The sequence below is a fragment of the Gorilla gorilla genome, chromosome 5 (genome assembly GCF_029281585.2).
Source record: "Gorilla gorilla gorilla isolate KB3781 chromosome 5, NHGRI_mGorGor1-v2.1_pri, whole genome shotgun sequence".
NCBI classification, from domain to species: Eukaryota; Metazoa; Chordata; class Mammalia; order Primates; family Hominidae; genus Gorilla; species Gorilla gorilla.
This window is the reverse complement of record NC_073229.2, coordinates 101,460,388-101,474,540: the sequence shown is the minus strand read 5'-3', so window position 1 is coordinate 101,474,540 and position 14,153 is coordinate 101,460,388. Positions and strand designations below refer to the sequence as shown.

The 14,153-nt window shown below is 38.4% G+C and overlaps 1 long non-coding RNA gene across 5 annotated transcripts in view; it reads left to right on the top strand.

The window, feature by feature from the left end:
• Nucleotides 1–232: 232 nt before the first annotated feature.
• LOC129534579 (uncharacterized) overlaps nucleotides 233–14,153 on the top strand; it is a 576,108-nt gene continuing 562,187 nt past the window's right edge. For 4 of the 5 annotated variants that reach the window (XR_010134293.1, XR_010134296.1, XR_008681219.2 and 1 more), the window contains exon 1: nucleotides 241–515. This is a non-coding gene — a long non-coding RNA (uncharacterized lncRNA). Of the gene's footprint in view, nucleotides 516–14,153 lie in introns of all 5 variants that reach the window. The other variant, XR_010134295.1, reaches the window with a different exon arrangement.

Sequence of the window (14,153 nt, the reverse complement as noted above, 5' to 3'; positions counted from 1 at the left end):
ATGCTTCAGTGAATATTCTTGTATCTATATCATTTCCTCCTATGTGAATATATTTGTAAGATAAAGTGCTAGAAGTGAAATTTCTGGGACAAATGTCATATGCGTTTAAAATGTTTGCCAAACTCTCCATAGAGTAACACAGGGTTGCTGGGAAGGGAAGAGTGTAGTCCCTTTAAATGATACGGAAGCGGGGAAGGGAAGTGCTGGGTAGAGGAGGGCGTGGTCTCTGGCTAGGGCTCCACCCCCATGGACCTAGCTGAGGACAGGCCCTCTTGCCTTCCACTTAAATTTTGCATTTCCCAAGACCACCTTGGCCCGCCATTCCCCCGTCCTGTGCCTGTAAAAACTCCAGGCCCTAGAAGGCACACACGCACAAGTGGCTGGACTTCGTGAGGAATTCATAGGGGAAGAAGATGCAAGTGGCTGGTCATGGAGAGGACTTTTTGACGAGCGCCGGCAAAAGAGCACAGCGAAGAAATCCCAGGATTCGGAAAGCCCTCTGTACTCGCAACAAGGTAAAGAGTCTAATTGAGCTGGTTAACACAAGCCGCCTGTAGACTGCAAACTAAGAGAGCGCCCTGTGACACACGCCCACTGGGGCTTCAGGAGCCCTAAACATTCACCCCTAGACACTACCATGGGGTTGGAGCCCCACAGCCTGCCCGTCTGTAAGCTCCCCTAGAGGTTTGAGCAGCGGGGCACGGAAGAAGCGAACCACACCCGTTTCAGAAATAGCAATTCAAGTTTTTCACTAGCACTGTATAAGATTACCTGTGAGTACACATCCTTACTAACACAAGGTGTTATCAGATGTTTTGATCTTTTTTAATCTGACAGATTCAAAATATATCTCATAACTTTAATGTTTTAAACATCTTTTCCTATGTTAGGGTCACTTAATATTCCTTTTCTGTAATATTTTGTTCATTTCATTTGCTGAATTCAGGGGGAAAAACAGGGTGCCTTGAGAACAAAGTACTCTTTCTCCAAATTGTAAGAATTTAAAAACTTGCATAATTAGGAGTTTGCAACATTAACAGATATTATATTTATGAGGACAGTTTAGTAGGTTGCTAAATTGAAGTTTTCAATAAACTCCAGTAGTGCACAACACTTTTTAAAAATGAATACCTAATTTAGTGGTTCTTTATGCCAATTTTAAGTATTAAAAGCAAGTAACCATTTCAGACCTAAGACAAAAAGGAAATATTAGGAAGTGAATATCACTTGCTCCAAAGAATGAAATAAAAGTGTTGAATTGGGGATCAATTTATACTTCATCAATGGCTTCTCATTACCCTACCACTGTCTAATCTTTGAGAAATGCTATTGTACATGGAAATAAGATCAAAGTATTTGCCAGAATATCAGACCACAATTCCTGTTTTGCAGTGAAGTGACTTTATGGACATGGCCAAATCATCTAAATTTCCTGGTTCCTAGTTTAGCTATAAATATACAGAGTTGAATTTTGATGCTTGAAAAGTCCAAAGTTGGCAAACTTCACAAAAAATATGTGTCATAACTCCTGGTGTTCTAATAATAAGACATAAATTATTCAGTGGTAGTCACTAAACATTAGAAATAGAACTAGTGTCATGAATATTCCAAACCCAATTTCTCCACATTCTAGGTAAATTTAATTATTCACTTGCTACTCTGAACCCCTATACTTGTATAATATTATTTAAAGTTATCTGAAAAGTCTTTGTGCTTTGGTGGTAAGCAAAATGAATTCACATACAGAATTTATGTGACCAGATCAGTTGACTAGACACAAATGTTAATAATTATTCTTCCTCTAACAGTTTGTGTCCACACAATTGACCAGATTAAGATTGTCTCAATATGTCTAATGCAGTGATTTTCAACAATGAGAAGTTTTGCCCCCAGGGGATACTTGGTGAAGTTTGGAGACACTTTTTCTTTTCACAAGGGCAAGGAGGGGGATCCTGCTGGCATCCAGTGCATGTCAGCCAAATATGCTCTTAAGCTGTCTACAGTGCAGAGGATGATCCCCTACAACAAAGAATTATATGGCCCAAAGTGTCAACAGATCTGGAGTCTAATGACAGAAGATTCAATTAGTTCTTAGATTGCTAGATTACTGTCAAAGGGACTGATATAACTATATATCAACTTTAACATAAACATGTAGAATTTGGGTCCAGTGGTTTTCTTCCACAAACTGGGGCATTTGTTGTCTTAAATGTATGCCACTTTTTGCTTGCTATAGTTGGTGGACTGAGATTCGTTACATTTGATGTAATGATACATTCTAATTATTCAAAGATTACACATTTCCCTAACCTCAAGGTGGTAAATTATGTCAGAGCTAATATTAAAACCCCAATCTGACACATAATTGCCCGTTATCCTGGTAGTTTATAATCAACCTTTGGAACTTTCTCTGTTATCCCTCCAACCTCCCAGCTACTCCTTTCCCATTCCTAACCAGCCTACCTTCAGCTGTGACTTCTTTCAGAATATCTGTTTTCATTGTCGCACTGTGGATGTCCTAGGGAAAGAAAAATATAATAATTCATTCAGTGAACCTGTAACAATCTGAGGGCATGTTTTGCTTAAAGTGATAAAGTGAAAAAAGTTCTGTTTTTATTCTATTAACCTACCAAACTAATGAAACAATCCAAAAAAGGCCTAGGTAATACCAGCCACTTGTATAGGTAAACGTTTATATGTGTATAATATATTGAATCAACTGTGTGTTTGGCTTCATGAAGAAACAGTGACAGAGCAGTAATGGAATTTGGTTGTTTAATGCATAATATACATATTGCTAATCTTTTTAAATTAACATATGCTTCAAATGCATTTGGTTGTTTTAGAAATAGTACAGAAAGTTCACAGTTAAAGCACATGGATGGTATGTATACTTACAGAAGTGTGAAATCATTATAAGAGAATAATTGAGCAATTACAAGCTTTTTTATGGGAAGTTCGATAAAAAGAATAGTTCTGTGCAATTAGATTAGTCCATTTGCACTGCTAGAAAGAAAGACCTGAGGCTGGGTAATTTATAAAGAAAAGAGGTTTATTTGGCTCACAGTTCTGCAGGCTGTACACTAAGGATAGTGCTGATATCTGCTTCTGGTGAGGGCCTCAGGGCATCTACAGTCGTGGTGGAAGGTGAAGAGGAGCCATCGTGTCACTTGGCAAGGGAAGGAGCAAGAGAGAGGGAGCAAGAGAGAGAGGAAGGAGGTGCCAGTCTTTTAAACAACCAGATTGTGTATGAACTCAGACTGAGAACTCACTCATTATGTCGAGGACAGCACCAAGATATTCATGAGGGACCTACTACACTCATGACCTAAATACCTCCCATTAAGCCCCACCTCCAACATTGGAGGTCACATTTCAACATGAGATTTGGAGGGGACAGACATCCAAACCATTTCAGCAATCAAATGAATACATTTTAGCAATATATGGCACAAATTTTCATGGTTTTAATGTATCATGTTTTCCAACTCCCCATAGCAAGACAGAGAAAAGAGAAGATAACTTGTTTTATGAGTTTTACAAATAATGGGCAGTTGAGAAAAAGTGTTTTTTTCCTTTTTAAAAAATTATGGTTATTGCATTTTATTTGATGATAAAATAAGATTTCTGTTAACATATGTATCCTGTGGTTTACAATTTAGCTACATGTATGTTCACAAGAATTCTAAACTATTGTTGCTAAGTTTTGTGCTTCTTTAGGAAGTGATGGTGAAACTATATATTGATATTAATAGTCTATGATATACCATCTGCATAAAAAATCATATTTTTAATAGCTTCTGGATCTCTCAGTAGTTCTATTCATTTTATTACCATAGCAAACATCTTAAGGAAATGATGTTCAAAATATTCTTGTGACCTCTGGGAAGACTCATGCCTATGCATCAGAATCCCAGTGGGGAATTTGCCATACCCTGGTATTTGAAGATAGCTAAAATTTTTCTGAGACTTTCTACAAGCTTTTCACTGTACATTTCATTACCTTTATAAGGACAAATGTTCAATGAGCCAAGGAAACTTAATGCATGTTTTAACATGCTTGTTGCCTTTATCATATTTCTATATTTATTTGGCTAAATAGCATATTTGATTCCAGAAAATATCTCTTGAATAGATAGCAAAGATGCTTTGCAGAAAGAAAATAAAATTTGAGCATTGAAAGCAATAAAATGAGCATAAAAAGCATATTAAAGGTAGAAGATTAGTTACTTATTTCACTGAAAAATAAATTCCTAGGTCATAAAAATTTTGAGTGTGATATCATGATGCTTCATATGGAATTGAATAAAGCCTGCAGATGGTATTACTGTCAGAAGATTAGCAAACTGAGAAAAAAAAATCAAAATTTGTATGAAGTATCTATTCCAGCGAGGACAAATTGCTATCTCATTTATGAAAAAAAAATGTCTAGTATAATTAACCTTCCACTAGCTGGCTGACTGATCCCCTAGGGTTTGTTACTTATTAAAGGATCAGGTCAGACACAGCTACTGGCAAATTGAACATTCAACTGTACTAGTAGCCAGGTCAGTCTTGGAGAGGGAAAATCTATTGAGCCCGTGCATAACATCTGTTCTTTTCAACATGGACCGCTTGCTAATAAGCTTAATGAACACTCACTGAGTTGGCTGTACAATGAGGTGGATTAATATCCACAGAGCAGCTCATTATATCCATTTGATTATTGAAAGCCTCATTTGCAGTGGAAACATTTTTAGAAAACATTCACATAGTATAAAAATATTCCTACATTTAAGACCCAGTCTACTACATATCTTGTTCTCAAACCACCTTGTCTTCAATCATCCAGTCTTATTCCTTCCAAGTTCTTGGTTATCTACCAGACTATTTCCCAGGAATCAATGAATCACAACAATAACTATTGGAATTTCTGGTTACCATTAATATTTTCTGACATCAGTGTGCCCTTCATGGTCACATAAGCGGGACCGCCACATAAATCTACTTCTATCAAGTGCCACTGTGTCCTGCCAAGAAACCTGAATAACTGGCTAAAATGTTTTCTTCTCAATTATCTGATCATAGGGAACCCCATCAAACCCAAACTAGGGGTCAAGACTGGGTTGGCAGTGGAAGTTTAGGCACAACATTCACAGGAGAAACCCGCTTATGAAACTCCCTTGTGCATTTAGCACCTACCTATACTCACTCTCATATACACTACATTCACTTTGTATGCTGCTGAGGACATCACAGTTGTGAGGCTTGATAAGATAATACCCAGTTAATAAAGGTAGTTCAGGTTCATGATTCTCTCCTAGAAGTTAAGCATTCCATTTTTATTGGAGCTTAGAAGCAAGGCAAAAGCTGCCTATCAAAAGAATATTTACTTTCAAACTTTAAGGACATCTGCTGTAAATTTTTTACCAAAATGCGAGAGTCATTATTCAGCATCACAATCTGGCATAGATATTTCAAGAACATTGCATCTGTGGTCTAGTCATATCAGTCATAGCAGAGAGCTGTCTTTTGTTCAAGACCCATTCAAAGCTGGCAGCCTTTGGGTCATTCAACAAATGGGTTGTTAACAGCATATCCAAATGTGCCATTTGTTATCTTGAAAATGGAAAGAGTTTCACCAAATACTGTAACTTCTACTTTGAGTTAGAATTTGCAAGGTAAATGCTTTCTGGAAGGTTTATATAAAATTTTAAATAAAACAAAATATTGATACTAAGAAGTGAGGTGTTGCTATAAAGATACCTGCAAATGTATAAGCAGCTTTAGAACTGGGTAATGGGCAGAGGTTGGAAGAGTTTGGTGTGTTCAAAAGAGGACTAAAAGATGAGCAAAGTTTGGAGCATCTTAGAAATTGGTTGAGTGGTTGTGACAAAATGCTTATAGAAACATAGTAAAGGTCATGCTGATGAGGTCTTAGATGGAAATGAGAAACTTTTGGGGAACTGTAGAAAAGGTAAACCTTGGCCTGGCACAGTGGCTCACGCCTGTAATCCCAGTACTTTGGGAGGCCGAGGCAGGTGGATCACGAGGTCAAGAGATTGAAACCATTCTGACCAACATGATGAAACCCCGTCTCTACTAAAAATACAAAAATTAGCTGGGTGTGGTGGCACATGCCTATAGTCCCTGCTACTCGGGAGGCTGAGGCAGGAGAATCGCTTGAAACCGGAAGGTGGAGGTTGCAGTGAGCCAAGATTGTGCCACTGCACTCCAGCCTGGGCAGTAAGAGCGAAACTCCATCCTGCCCCCACCCCCACCCCACAAAAAGGTAACCCTTGTTATACCATAGAAAAGAAGTTCACTGCATTGTGTTCATGCCTTAGGGTTTTATGGAAAGCTGAACTTAAGAGTGATGATCCAGGGTATCTGGAAGAAATTTTTAAGCACCAAAACGTTTAAGAAGTGGTGTGATTACTTATAACAGCTTATGATAAGAAACGGCAGCAAAGCAATGACCTAAAGGTGGAACTTATAATTAAAAGAGAGGTAGAGTGTATAAATTAAAAAAAAAAGTTTACAATATGGTCATGTGGTAGAGAAGAAAAGAAAGTTTTCAGGAAAGGAATCCAAGGGTGCTATAAAGCAACCACTTGCTAGATAGCACAGATAAAATGGAGCCAGGTGCTACCAGTCAAGACAATGAGCAAAAGACCCCAAAGGCATTTCAGAAATCTTTGAGGATGTGCCTCCCATCAAAGACCCAGAGGTCTAGGAGAATAGAAGTGTTTCAAGAAAGAGGCCTGTAGCTCTGTTGCCCTGCACCACCTCAGGATGCTGCTACCTGCATCCTGGTCACATTGGCTCTATCTGCAGATGACTCCAGGTACTGATCAGGCTGCCACTCCAGAGGGTACAAGCCATAAGATTTAGTGGCATCCATGTGGTGTTACATTTGCAAGCATGCAGAATGCAAGAGTGGTGGATGATTGGCATCTTCCATCTAGATTTTAAAAGATGCATTGAAAAGCTCCACATGGCAGAGCCACTCCAGAGAGCCTCTGCTAGGGAAGTACCCAGTGGAGCTGTAAGAGCAGGGCCAGTGTACTCTAGACCCCATAATTATAGAGCCACTGGCAGTGTGAAACCCCACTCCTAGTACCAATTTTCTGTCAGTCTGTTTTGTTTTGCTATAAAGGAATTCATGAGGCTGGGACATCATAAGGACAAGTAAGGACAAGGTGTTTATTCGGCACATGATTCTTCAGGATGTACAATGAGCATGGCACCAGCATCTGCTTTAAGTGAGGGCCTCAAGTTGCTTCCGTGCATGGTAGAAGGTGAGAGGCCTACTGATGTGTGAAGATCACATGAGAAGAGAGGAAGCAAAAGAGAGGAGGAAGATTCCAGGCTCTTTTTAACAGCCAGCTTTTGAGGGAACTAATATAGTGAGAACTCAAACCCAAAGGGAGGTATTAGTCTTTTCGTGAGAGATCCACCCTTATGATAGACACACCTCCCAGTAGGCCTCATCTCTGACATTGGGAATCAAGTTTCAACGTAAGATTTGAAGGGGAAAAACACTGAAACTATAGCATGCTTTTGGGCAGTCTGTAAATAATTGGGGCTGGACAATGCTCAATATATGCCCAAGCAGATAATTTTGAGGTATATTTCAGAGCTCCACAGAAAGCAGGACAGTACCATATATTTCTTACTTCCTGTCCTGTGGCAACTCTCACCATATGGCATGGAACCCAGTGGAAACATACTCAGATTTCATGACTTCACAATTTCATGACTTCACAACTACATACGTTGACCGAAGGGAAATGGAGCTGGTGAATAAATTGTTCTCTTTCTGTTCCTTAGGGAAAGAGTTCAGAGGCACATTCTCTACAACTTAGAAGGTCTAAGGTGAATTGACTGACTCAATAAAATGGTTCTCTTTCCTTTCTTGTTTTACTTTTCCAAGTCCTTCGCTTCTGTTTCCTTGGATCACTTCCTAAATAAACTACCTGCATGCATCAGACTCTGCTTTATGAAATGACACAGGCTAAGAAAAATGGGAAACATGCCTTGGACTCCTTGGCCATTAGCTTTACTTAAGTTGGCTAGTGCCGTGTATCACCTACTTTCTGACACCTGTCTTACAAAGGCATCTGTAGTTTCATTTTCTGTTTCGCTACATTTTCTGAGCATGATGTAATGACCAAAGAAGATCAGAATGATGCCTTGGAGACTGTGGGATGATCAGGCATCCTGTGGACTAAATTGTGGTCCAGTTATGAAGAGCTAGTAAAAACCTGCTGTAGTATGCTGGGTGTGTGCAGCTGTACCTGTCAGGTGAAAATAAATAGCTTCTAGGATTTTCTAACTCAGATGGAAGTGGAAAAAAAAGAGTCAGATCGATAAATACATATCAGGTATCCAGAACTGTGGTGATTTCCTAGGAAATAGTCCCCATCTGGGATACCAGCTGTGATTGGAATCACTACCTGATTAAGTTTATGTTAATTACATAAAATTTCCAAGAGTCCTCTGTCTGCACATGCCAGTCAAGTTAAATGGTGATATGTTAGGAATCATCATGCCTATTTTTTCCAGTCTTTAGTGGTGACTCCCACAGAGATGTATAGTATTTTTGTTTATTATTTTGATACGGGGTGCTCAAGAGGCTTTTCTTAGCTTTATCAAAATATTCTTAACTCCATTAGTGAATGCTGGTTCAGAAGTTTATCTTTTTATCTACATTCTTGAAAAAAGCAAGATTTTAACGCAAGTTGGGCTTGGGATCCCATTGGGCCCCAAATGAGATGAAATTTGTTTAAGCTCTATTTTCCACCTGAAGCATGATTTGTTCCTGCTTCAGTATTGCTCTTTTCTGCCAGTGCCAAAACAGTACTTGAATGCCTGTCCTTTCTCCAGCTACGATTATGTGACAGTTCTGGCTAAGGGGAATTCAGAAGCACCTGAAGAGGACTGTACTTCCAGAATAAAGCTGGCAAAGTCATGTGAAGAAAATATTTGACTTTGTCTTTTGCCTCACTTTCTTTTTCCTGCCTAAATGCAGATGCAGTGCACAGAAGTACAGATCCCTGATCAACCTCCTTCTAAACTGCTCATTACATGAAACACATGAGAAAGGGTAGCCTCTGACGTGTCATTTCACCAGTTTGGTAGATTTTTCTCATAATATGATTCACATACGTAACTGAATAGATAGACCACACAAGTTATATCAGTCCCTACTCTGAGCAGTGACCATACAACCCAATCAATTTGGAATGGTGTTTTTTTTTTTTTCCTTTTACCCAGTCCACAGTTATGCCACTGTAAGATAAAAGTTATATTGAAAAGTGCTAGGAGAAAAATGTACTATGCAGATTGTTACTGCAAGTCTTTCTTTAGGTTTATCTTTTCCTTCCTGTATCCAAGGAACTCTCAGTCCTGAACTGACTCAAATCTGGGATTAGTCAAGGGGCTGTGACTATTGTTACGGTATTAATGTTACATCTCTGTCATCAGACTGAGAATGTATTTACTTATGGCAAGTGCATAGACCTTAATTGGCTTTGCATGTATTTGAACATGTCGATTTCATGGCAAATAATGATTTCAGTCATCTCTATAGGTGGTATTATTTTGATTGCCATACCACCCCTACTGAGTATTACAGGAGTCGTGGTTACTTCTGCCTACGAATTAAGTAGCACAATTTGGCCTCTGCCAGCCAATAATTCCTTCATATTCTTTAAAATTAAGAAGGCTGGCCGGGCGCAGTGGCTTACACCTGTAATCCCAGCACTTTGGGAGGCTGAGGTGGGCGGATCACCTGAGGCCAGGAGTTCGAGACCAGCCTGGCCAACATGATGAAACCCCCTCTCTACTAAAAATACAAAAAAAATTTAGCTGGATGTGGTAGTGGGCGCCTGTAATCCTAGCTACTTGGGAGGCTGAGGCGGGAGAATCGCCAGAACCCGGGAGGTGGAGGGTGCAGTGAGCTGAGATTGCACCACTGCACTCCAGCCTGGGCAACAAGAGTGAAACTCTGTTTCAAAAAAAAAAAAAAAAAATTAAGAAGCCCATTAATATCAGAATCTTCTACTGGTATACTTATCTTACAAAAATTATCCACTGTAACATTTTTCAAAGATTTAAGCCCTTCCATCTCCAGTATTATGGTGGAAAGATCACCTTCTGTCTTACTACTGGGACCAATTTCAATATGAGTCAATATTCTTAGTTGTAAAATCATAGTAAGTTTTACATAATAAATTTACAGAACCTTTATTTCTCCATATACCATTGGATTACTTTAACTCTTTAAATTTCTAGCATCTCAAACTTTAGTTCACTAGGAAGTGAACTACTAGGAAGTACATTTTTGAGTAAAACAGTGGAGAAAATTAAAGCTACTTTCACCTACCTCAGCTAGTACACTGAATTCGAAATTTTTTATAAATGTCTCTATCAGTCAATTCAATCAGATGTAAGTGTTTTTCCTTCTTTAGCGTCCTTCTTTATTTAAGAGTGGTGACTCTTAAAATCCATTCGCACCACATAGTTTCCAAATATTAAATGATATCAATTAGCAACTGTATTAGTCAGTTCTCACACTGCTACGAAGAAATACTAGAGACTGGTTAACTTATAAAGGAAAGAAGTTTAGTTGACTCACAGTTCTGAATTGTTGAAGAGGGCTCAGGAAACTTACAATCATGGTGGAAGGCAAAGGGGAAGCAGGTACCTTCTTCACAGTGTGGAGGAATGGAGTGAGTACAAGCAGGGGAAATTACAGACATTTATAAAACCAGCAGATCTTGTGAGAACTCAGTTACTACCATGAGAACAGCATGAGGGAAACTGCCCCCATGAGCCAATTTCCTCCACCTGGTCCCACCCTTGAAACATGGGGATTAGGGAGATTATGGGGATTGCAATTCAAGATGAGATTTTGGGTGGAAACGCGGTCAAACCATTTTAGTAACATATTGAATCTTAGTGCATAAATCTTTTCATCCCAGCGTCTAGAAGCAAGGATGGCTTATGAGAGGGCAAGGAGAAATTGGATTGATTTTGTGTGGCAGAAGCTATTAATTGTATATCACAACATTTATACTTTTCCACATTGATCTCAGACCCCACTTTTTAGACGGACAACCATATGTCCTAAGGCAAATATTTCATTTCACCAACCTTTGCACCTAGACTTTCTGTATGACCAAGTCTTGTCTATGAGAGCAATATAGACATTATATGGTCTTTCTGAGAAGCTTCCTCAAAGGTGGGGGAGTTCATCCTTCTTTATCCCTCGTCCTCTCATGCAGTCTTTTATTAGAACTAGGACTGGAGCTTAAAGTGTCATCTTGGACAATGTGACAGTACACTAAAGATGAGAAATAGAAAGATAATTGGATCCTGGGATGCTAGTGACCATGAAAAATCCATTCCAAGTTCTTGACTATCTGTTTTTAGACTACTTTTAGGTAAGGGGAAAAACGATTCTAATTTGATTAAGTAATTTAAGATGTTTTCTGATAATGAAGCTAGACTTAGTTCTAATGGTTTCACTTTTCAAGCTAACTGTTTGGATAAGGTTATCAAAGTGTCTTCAAGCAAGACCGAAACAGCCACATCTACCAGGAGTCCAGAGGATGGTTCTGCAGTAAAGGGAAGCTCAGTCAAACTGGGGAGTTATTATTACTCAAAGCTAGTGATTTCAATAGGAGTGCTACAGGCATTTTAGACGGAGCAATTCTTTTTTGGGCAAGATCCCCCCCCCCCCCCCCATATTTTAGGGCATTTAAAATCCCTAGTACCAGCTGGGCGCGGTGGCTCACGCCTGTAATCCCAGCACTTTGGGAGGCCGAGGCAGGCGGATCACGAGGTCAGGAGATCGAGACCATCCTGGCTAACACGGTGAAACCTCATCTCTACTAAAAGTAGAAAAAAATTAGCCGGGCGTGGTGGCAGGAGCCTGTAGTCCCAGCTACTGGGGAGGCTGAGGCAGGAGAATGGCGTGAACCTGGAGGCGGAGCTTGCAGTGAGCCGAGATGCGCCACAGCACTCCAGCCTGGGCGACAGAGCGAGACTCTGTCTCAAAAAAACAAAAACAAAAACAAAAAAACCCTAGTATCCAAGTGTTAAAGGCCAGTAGCATGCCTAATTAGAAGAATCTCCACATACTATAGGAGCCCTCTGGGTCTGGCAGTACTTGCAGTTGTAAACCATTACTTTAAACTGTGTGTATCTTTCCACAAATTCTGATTTCATTTCTTGGATAATATATCATTCCCAATATGTCATTTTTAACATTTACATAAGAGATTTGGCAAAGTTGTAATTCAACTGATGTTATAAATTGACAACCATAGAGTTGTATGCCAGCTTCTTTTTTTGCATTCTTATTCCTATGGCTGCAAGTGATAAAAAATTCATTTAGCACAGTCACCGAAAATCCCTGATTTTCTGACTCTGCTTTGAATAAAAAAAATTGAGTTTGCCATCCTTTTTCTGTGCTTCTCCAGTGCTGTTAGGAAGCCATTAATCCATTTCATAGTCCTCATGCTCATTATATGGTTTTATATAATTACACATTGAGTCTTTCAAACTCTTGCCATGAATGTCACTTAGTGCCAAGTGACCACAGGTGATAATAAATGAGAAATCTGTCTAGCCAGAGCATGTTATAGCATGGAGTCTCAATTTGTATTAGAAGTTATAATCTTACTACCTCAGATCCAATGAAGCAAGAAAAATAATCCCAGATTTAGATTTATTTATTTAAGAAACAGTTGTATGCAACTAAACTAGCACCAACTTCTGAAATAATCAGTATACTTAGTTATAACAAACAGAATTCTCTCAAGGTCATTTCAAATAAAAAGTAATAACCAAGATTAATCTCAGAGAACATGAGGAGAGGATCAATCCCCCAGTTATACCATAGGGGTTGCTGCAGCAAAGAAGCCACCACAGCTGCAGCTGAGCACATTACAGGTACATTAGCAGGCCCCAGTGAGTATAGGGACAGCATGCCAAAGTTCCACCATTACAGTTCTTGATAATGAATTCCACAGTGTAACCATTTTCAGGTGACTGCTTCTTAGCTGAGGTCCTACATGAGTTTGTCTGATAAAATATTGACACTATGACCAAATGCTGTTTCATAATGTTGATAGACTTGTTTCAAGTTTGTGGTATTTGGGGTCGTTAAGGAAGCCCCTCTATCATCACAGATTATTACCACTTCATAATCACTATAATCTCCATCAGCTAGATAGTAATAGTGTTTACTAGTTTTCATGTTTTAGCAGCTTTGTTGACATATGGTATCTTTTAAAAAATATCCACTACTTTGATTACTGTGAATATTGAGAAGTTGTTATATATCAATCTCTCATTTAAATTTTTCTGTAGGAATATTTATGCTTTTTTCTCCCACTAAATTTTCAGTTGTAGTGTTGCCTGCATTCTTTATTCATAAAATATTTGTTTACTTATTGAGAATAAAAACTTTTCTTGTCATATTTGCAATAAATGTATATCCCCCCCAGTTCTTTGGGATTATCTATTTTTGATTAAATATAGTTAAATCCATCCTTCATTTACTTTATAATATCTTCCATTGATTTTATTCTGAGCAAATCTTTCCTAATTCCAAACTAATTAAATTTTTGTTCATTTTGTTTAAAATAGTTTTGACTTGTTTCAATTAGCAATTTAGTCAAGGTGGATTTATTATTAGAGCACATGGTACAAATTGCAGTTATAGCTATGTTCTTTGCCCCAAATTTCCCAATTTTCCGATAACCAATGATAAATATTTTATTGTATGCCTCAGATTTTTTTATTATTTATTTATTTTAAAATTTATATTTGTTTATTTTTTAATTTTAACTTTTAGTGGGTACATAGCAGGTATATATATTTATGGGGTACTTGAGGTGTTTTGATACAGGCGTACAGTGTATAAGTATTACATCATGGAGAATGGGATATGCATCCCCTCAATGATTTATTCTTTTTGTTACAATCCAATTACATTCTTTTAGTTATTTAAAAAATGTACAATTAAGTTATTATTTACTATAGTCACCCTATTTGTACTATCAAATAGTAGATCTTAGTCATTGTTTCTTTTTTTTTTTTTTTTACCCGTTAAGCATCCCTACCTCCCCACCAACCGCTCAATACCCTTCCCAGCCCTA